The following is a 7202-nucleotide window of genomic DNA, read 5'->3' as shown; positions in this document are numbered from 1 at the left end:
GCATAAGCAACAGAAATTGAGCTGCTCTTTTCCACTGCGGCTGCTTGTTAATTGATTGAATCAATTTATGGAGCATCATGCTGCTGTGTTCTTTCATTGTTCAGGTCTGTTCAGGTCAACTGCATTCTGAAACGGGTCTAATTACCCTTAGGTCTATTCAGGTTTGGTCTGGCTGCTCTTGGTCTCCCTCAGATCAGGTTTCTGTTTTTTGAGTATTAATTATTGCAGGTTCTGTTCTGAAGGTGTATTTTCAACAAATCTCTTTTGGATCAGGTCCAAAATTTTGATTTCTGCTAGACACTTTCTGCACGGTGCAGTATCAGTGAAGACCTGCTGGAGGCAGCAGAGAGAGAAGTCAATACACACTAGACACCATCAGACCCCATAAAGACAGAAAAACAACCCCTCCCTCCTTCATTTCAGAACTTCACTTTTGAAGACAATGAAAGACTTGTGAACTTCTTTTTTTTATCTCCCTGTGTCTCAGTTTTTATGTTGTCTTAATTTCTTCTTTCTTCTTCTCTCACTCTATTATTAGCATTTTACATTGTTAGCATTAAAAGCTATCCCTGGTGGCTGAATAAAGAGCTTGACATGATTTAATGTGAAGCTGCCTTGGCCTGTGAATGCTGTGTGTCATCATTTTTACGTTTGGGTCGTTGGGCCCAGTTTTTTGATGCATCAGACATCATGATGATCTTTTCTTTAGTGCCACCCTCTGGACAAACCTAACGTTTTTAGTTCCATCACTAATAAGACTCTCACAACAGTTAAACCATCATAATGAACTCTGCAGCCTGAGGATGCTAAACGCACTTTACACTCTTAGTGTTGCTGAAGTGTGTTTGATGCACTGACATCTGCACACATGCTGAAGAGCCACGAGACTTCAGTCCTCTCAAGTCTTTCAGGTTTCACCTTCTTTATTTCACTTGTCATTTTTTTGGACAAATGGATGTTCGGCTGCAGCAGTCGGCCATGTTTCACGCTCCTCTCCCTCTTATTGTTGGATTCTGTCTTTTAACTGTCGTTTATTCAACAGAATTATATTTCAGACTCATCGATCAGCTGCAACATTAAACCAGACGACGAAACCCTCCTGTGTGAGTGTGTGTGTGTGTGTGTGTGTGTGTGTGTGTGTGTGTGTGTGTTGTTATCAGTGCTGTGCAGCCCCCCTGATCCTGGCAGAGCTGAGTCGGTTCATGCAGGGGGTAATGTGTCCTTCTGCTGGAGTGCGCGCGCACGTGTGTGTGTGTGCGTGTCTGCGTTTGAGTCATGGTGCATGGATAAAACGATTAGGGAAATAAAGCCATGAGGAAAAAGAAAGAAAGAAAGAAAGAAAGAAAGAAAGAATGGACTTTGGACAGGAGAGAAAGATGGAACAGCAGAGGGGAGGTAAGATGAAAGGAAAGGAAAGGAAAGGAAAGGAAAGGAAAGGAAACGAAACGAAAGGAAAGGAAAGGAAAGGAAAGGAAAGGAAAGGAAAGGAAAGGTAAGGAAAGGAGACAATAAAAGGGATATGGAAACAGGCTTTCCAATTAAAAGACTTCCTGTGGACGTCTGACAGCAACAAATCAGTTACACATTGCTCCTGAACGCAGCCGTTGACCTGCTTCACACTGTCTGAGGACACAGAGACAGAGCAGAGGAGTTAAATTAACATGGAGGAGAATAAGTGACGTGGACCACATCAAAATCTCAACTGGTCCAGAGACAGAAACATAACTGAGAGGTTTTATATCTGATGCTTTTGTGGGTCAGAAGGAAATTAAACAAATATTCCAGTCAGATATCTTTCTGCTGTTAAAGAAACAAACAGACACTTTGCAAATAAAGAACCTGGGACACAATTAAACAATTAAACCAAACTCATGAACAGTAACATCAGGTCGAACTAAACACTGAAGAGAAACGAGCAGCTGGAGAGGAATAAACCTGAGTGAGGACTGAGAGGGTGAGGCTGCAGAGGAAAAGACAGTTTCATCTAAACACCTGACGCCATGGCAACAAGACACAAAGTGGTCGTCCTGCATCAGCAGCATCTCTCGCACGCGGGAGGTTCTCAGCAGACAGCTGTTTCCAGATGTGCTGTCCAAGATCCAGAACCAAGTGAGGTAGAGGACCAGAACACAGCAGCTGGAGAAGGAGACTGAGAGAATCACTCTAACCTCTCTCTGAAACGAGATGTCCAGCTGAACCATCAGCTCAGAACTGAGCAGCAGGACCCTGGTCCACCATCTACAGTCTGAGAGGACGAATCAGAGGTGATCTTTACGAGAACCAGGGTCTGCAGGCAACAGTGAACCTGGTGGAGGTTCCCTGCAGATCTGGGAAAATATTTCTGGGATTTGGTCTCAATTTATCAAACTCATTTCAATTTTATTTATACATTTACAAATCAAGGCACCAGAATCAGGTCAGGATCTCAGGGTATTACAATGATAAACCAGCAGCCCCACCAGGAGCAGCACTCTGTGACAGTGGAGAGGAAAACTACCAGCAGCCACTGCACATACTCTTATATTCAAGCACTGTCAGACTGGCTGTTGCTCTGATGCTTGGAGGATATCAAAAATAATGTTAGTGAGATTTATTCAGACCACAAGTGGAATGACACATATCACAAAATATCAAAACCACAACGCTGCAGAGACATGAAGAGTGGGACAGGTGAAGAAAAAAGACAAAGCAGAGAAAGGGGAGACAGAGACTGAGAGACCATAGAGACAGAGAGAGGATCCTCCTGAATGGAAATGAAAGAAGAGAGAAGAGAAGAGGAGAGAAGACAGAGGGATTAGCAGCAGTGAGGATTACAGGATGAGGAGGAGTCTTTGATGGTCTCAGTTATGAATGAGATGCTGGTGTGTGTGTGTGTGTGTGAGTGAGAGAGAGAGAGAGAGAGAGAGAGAGAGAGAGAGATTAACTCTTTATGCTCCAATTTAACAGGAGAAGAAGAAGATAATACTGATGTGACAGGTGCAGAAACTTCTGATTGGCTGATAATGATCTGACAGGGAATCACCATCTGAGCAGCTTCAACCTCATTATAATCCTGTAGGAAATTCACTTTGCAGGAACACAATAGCTGTGTCCCAGTTCAGAGGTCTAATCCTTCAGAGGCTGCATGTGAAGAGTGATTGTGTCAGGGCGATGTGAGGCAGGTGAGGACTGGTACAGAGATTGACTGGTAAATTGAAAGCTTCGTCTTCAGTCTCAGCTCCCTCTTCACCCCATCGGTCCAATGCCACACCTGCATTACTGCTGACGCCACATCAACCCACCTGTCAGTCTCACGCTCCATTTCACCCTCAGTCACCCTCGGCCCACTGTTTTCTGGCAGGGAACCATGACCTCAGACTTGGAAGTGCTGAGTCTCATCATCTCATCAGAGAACCACATTCTGACAGGTCTGAGGTCCCAAAACAGGACACTCTCTAGCCCACGCTGGACCTTGAGATCCTGTGCTTGAGAATCACAACAGACTTGGTGACATCCCTGACAGAGACCAACTGGAAACTTCATGGTTTGTATTAACCGCCCTGGTACCCCATAATTTTGCAACACCCTTAACAAGACTCCAGCTGTTCAGCTGGTGGTAAACATGCTAACATGTCGTCATGCATGTCGTCCGTGAACATCATTTCTCCACTGCTTTTTCCAATGTTTAGAAAGTGAAGAGAATAAACTGTAGATCATAATCATATGGTTTTTAAAATGTCAACAGTTAAACAGTTCGTATCATTTTGTAAAAGTTCAGATTTTACCGAACCAGAAGTTTTGTCTGATTATTTTCCTAGTTTTTTTGGTTCAGCTACTTTTAATAAATCATCTATATATTACATTTAACCTAACATAGATACATTTATAAAGCTATCACTTTATCTTGTCTTGTTAAGGGTGTTGCAACTCGTCTCTAAAGGCGTTTCTCTTCATGGTGCAGACGAGGGGTGTGTACGTCAGACATATAAAATCATTTAAACTGACTCCTCTCTGCTGTTGTGTAAAATAAAGATGAATGTTGTGTCTAAGTTGATGATTTAAAGCCATGACCAGACTTCATTCATTAAACATGATACATAGCGTCATGTGACCGGCTGACACCCAATCATAAATGATGCAAAAGCTGCTCGGCTGTTGCTAGGCGGTTTAACCCCAAGTGCTTCCTCAGTCTCTGCGGGGGTCCAGGGCGGAAATCAGGAGAGAAAGATTTTCACTTACGGTAAAAAATTATAAAAATATATTTTTGAAATATAAACATAAAAACATGTTTTGTTTTTCTAATAAATGTCCGTCCACAAACTAAAATCAACCACTGACCTCAACAGTGCAGAGAAAGACCCCCCCATGATGACTGTTGGCAGATATGGATGACTTCAATTACATCATTATCTTCTATAATGTAATCAGCTTGAGGCAGGGTCATTGTTAACTGACTTTCTGTTCAGCAGTTTACTGTAAACTGGATTAGACTCAAGTCTGTTTCTGATCCACAGCAGCAGATTCATCTGGTCATCTATCACAAGTTTGGTCCATAGTCTCCTGCCCCCCCTGATGTCTTGGTCCCGCTCCTGTGACTCTTTGTGGTCATTTTTGCATCTTTTTATAGTTGTTTTGTGTCTCTCTGTGGTTGTTTTCATCTTTTTGTAATTGTTTTGCATCTCTTTATGGTTGGCTTGTATCTCTTTGTGGTTGTTTTGATTCTTTTTGTGGTGAGTTAACAGTAACAGTAATTAACAGTTAACAGTAATTTCAAGCAGAGGTTGAACAGAAGTAGAGGATCACTGGCAGGTTGCTACTACACTACAGATCTGGATCACTGGTTGACTAATATTGTGTCATGAGTTTTTTTCTTCTTTTTTTTTCTAATCTCGGTATAAAAAAATCAAGAATCTGAAAACAGCAAGGTTCAATATCAGCCCAGTCTCAAACGTTTTAGTGGCAGAGAGATTTTCAGCTCTTCAGGTCTCCAGGTTCAGGACTGACTGATAAGAGCAGAAGAAACATGAAAACCTGTTAAAGAGACTTGAGGTGTTTATAAAGGAGACGAGGTCAGAAACACTCTGAGTGGAAATGATGACATGTATTAATGATGAGAGCTGAGTGGACACACACACACACACACACACACACACACACACACACACACACACACACACACACACACACTGTAATAGAATATTCTATGTTGTACAGTGGCTGCCTCCATCAGTAACATCTATGACCTCACCGCTGCAGTGATGTCACCTCCTCTGTCAGATATAATATGATCTCAGTCATGAGTCTGAATCTTCACACAAACAACATGGACATTTTAGTTTAGACAATTTAATCACCTTCATGGGGGATTTTGATATTTTTCCAAAAGCCCCAAATCTTATATGAAGTATGAAGTTCAGCTTGGTGTCATTTCCTCTCAGTCTCTGACTGGATCAGCAAATCAATGGAATAGGGTTGTATAACAAATGAAAAACCATAAAAATGGTTTTGATTTAATGACATCTTATTTATTCACTCATTTACTGAATATAATTCTTATTTTGGGGAGTAGCTTGAGGGAACAAAAACTAGCACTTCTCCATACACAACATTATAGATGTATAGATATAGAGATGACATAATAACAAATATTAACATAGATAATAAAGTTGTTAATGTTGAGAGGTAAGACTCAGTGTCATATTATAGAAAAGATGTTTATTCAGAATGAATAAATGAAAAATCATCATGCAAACATACACTACAAAAAGAGCTCACTGTAAATGATGCATGTGTTTTTACATTTTGTTATTTTGAAAACTCGGTCCAGATTGATCCAGGTCCAGATAATTCTTAAATGGACATCTGTAGTACAAGGACACGTCTGTCGATCACATGACGTCACATTGTTTTTCAGCCTCAGTGAGCTGTAGTTTTACAGTAGAGCTCAGACAGCAACAATACAACAAGATAACAGAGACACACAATGAGAGCAACAATGTGAAGAAAGTGTGTGTGTGTGTGTGTGTGTGTGTGTGTTGTGTGCGCGTGCATGTGTGTGTGTGTGTTTAACTCTGGGACTGCTGCCCATAAAGTCTCATTAATTTGGTGGCAGCAGGCCCACTGGACCACAGACAGAGAGTTAAACCTTCTGCTGATGATGCTGCGTTCAAACACCCGCAGACAAAACTGTTCCAGTGTGTTTCTCAGGAGTTGGCTCACGTAACTTTGTTTGTGTTTGTGTGTTCTTGTGTTTGTGTCTTTGTGAGGACCGGTTCTAGACCAACATTATGAGGACATTCTGGCTGGTTCCGATTTATAAAACAGAGAGTTTGAAGAAGGTCAAAGTTTCTGATGAAGGAGAGATGATTATATTGTTAATTTTCATCGGTCATCAGCAGGTTGAAATTGTTTTTTATTGATATGATATCGGTCTCACTTGTAAATGCGATCTTGATCTGGCAGCTGGGAGCTGAGTTGTCTAACATTAGCTCAGCTTGTTTCTCTAATAACTTAAGATCCAGACGTCTGATGACTAAAATCCAACATCTGGTTAAAATCTATAGTTGAAAATGAACAAGGTGTAAAAAGTGTCTCTCAAAAATGTGACTTACAACAACCACAACACTAACTCATGCACATAGAGCCTATGATGTCATTGAAAGGCAACCAATGAAACGTTACCATGATTACAATCAGATTTCTCAGGTTTGAGAATTGATGGAACCATTTGGAATAATGTAAGAACACAACTCAACAACACAAACATTGGTCTAGTTGTTTTTATGATTTTATGTCTAGATGTCAGATTATAACTTTACAACATTACACATATCACACACACACACACACACACACACACACACGAACGGAGAAGTCCTGCTGACTCAGCCTTGTCATCATTCCGGTCCCATGTGGTTGCCGTGGTGACTGCATCATGTGATCAATGGGAAGACTGACACAGATCAATTAAATCCTCATCTGTTATGCTTAATTGATTGATTAGAAGTTCTAATGGACACCATCCTTAATGAGCCATTAGCTAATTGGCTGCAGCTCCACTGATAGGACAGAGAGTTTGTGTGTGTGTGTGTGTGTGTGTGTTTGACTGAGATGACATGAGACTGTGTTTCCTCTGCTCCCATTGATACAGATGACATAAATATTCAGCCAATCAATGAACGGGAGGAGAAATTAGGAAATGAAAAGAGAGGAGGAGGAATGGG

This window comes from Seriola lalandi, unplaced genomic scaffold, assembly GCF_002814215.2.
Source record: "Seriola lalandi dorsalis isolate HSWRI2012SDOR001 ecotype SW California unplaced genomic scaffold, Sedor1 jcf7180002054917, whole genome shotgun sequence".
In the NCBI taxonomy this organism is placed as follows: Eukaryota; Metazoa; Chordata; class Actinopteri; order Carangiformes; family Carangidae; genus Seriola; species Seriola lalandi.
The sequence above is the reverse complement of the archived record's forward strand: the minus strand, read 5'-3'. Positions refer to the sequence as shown.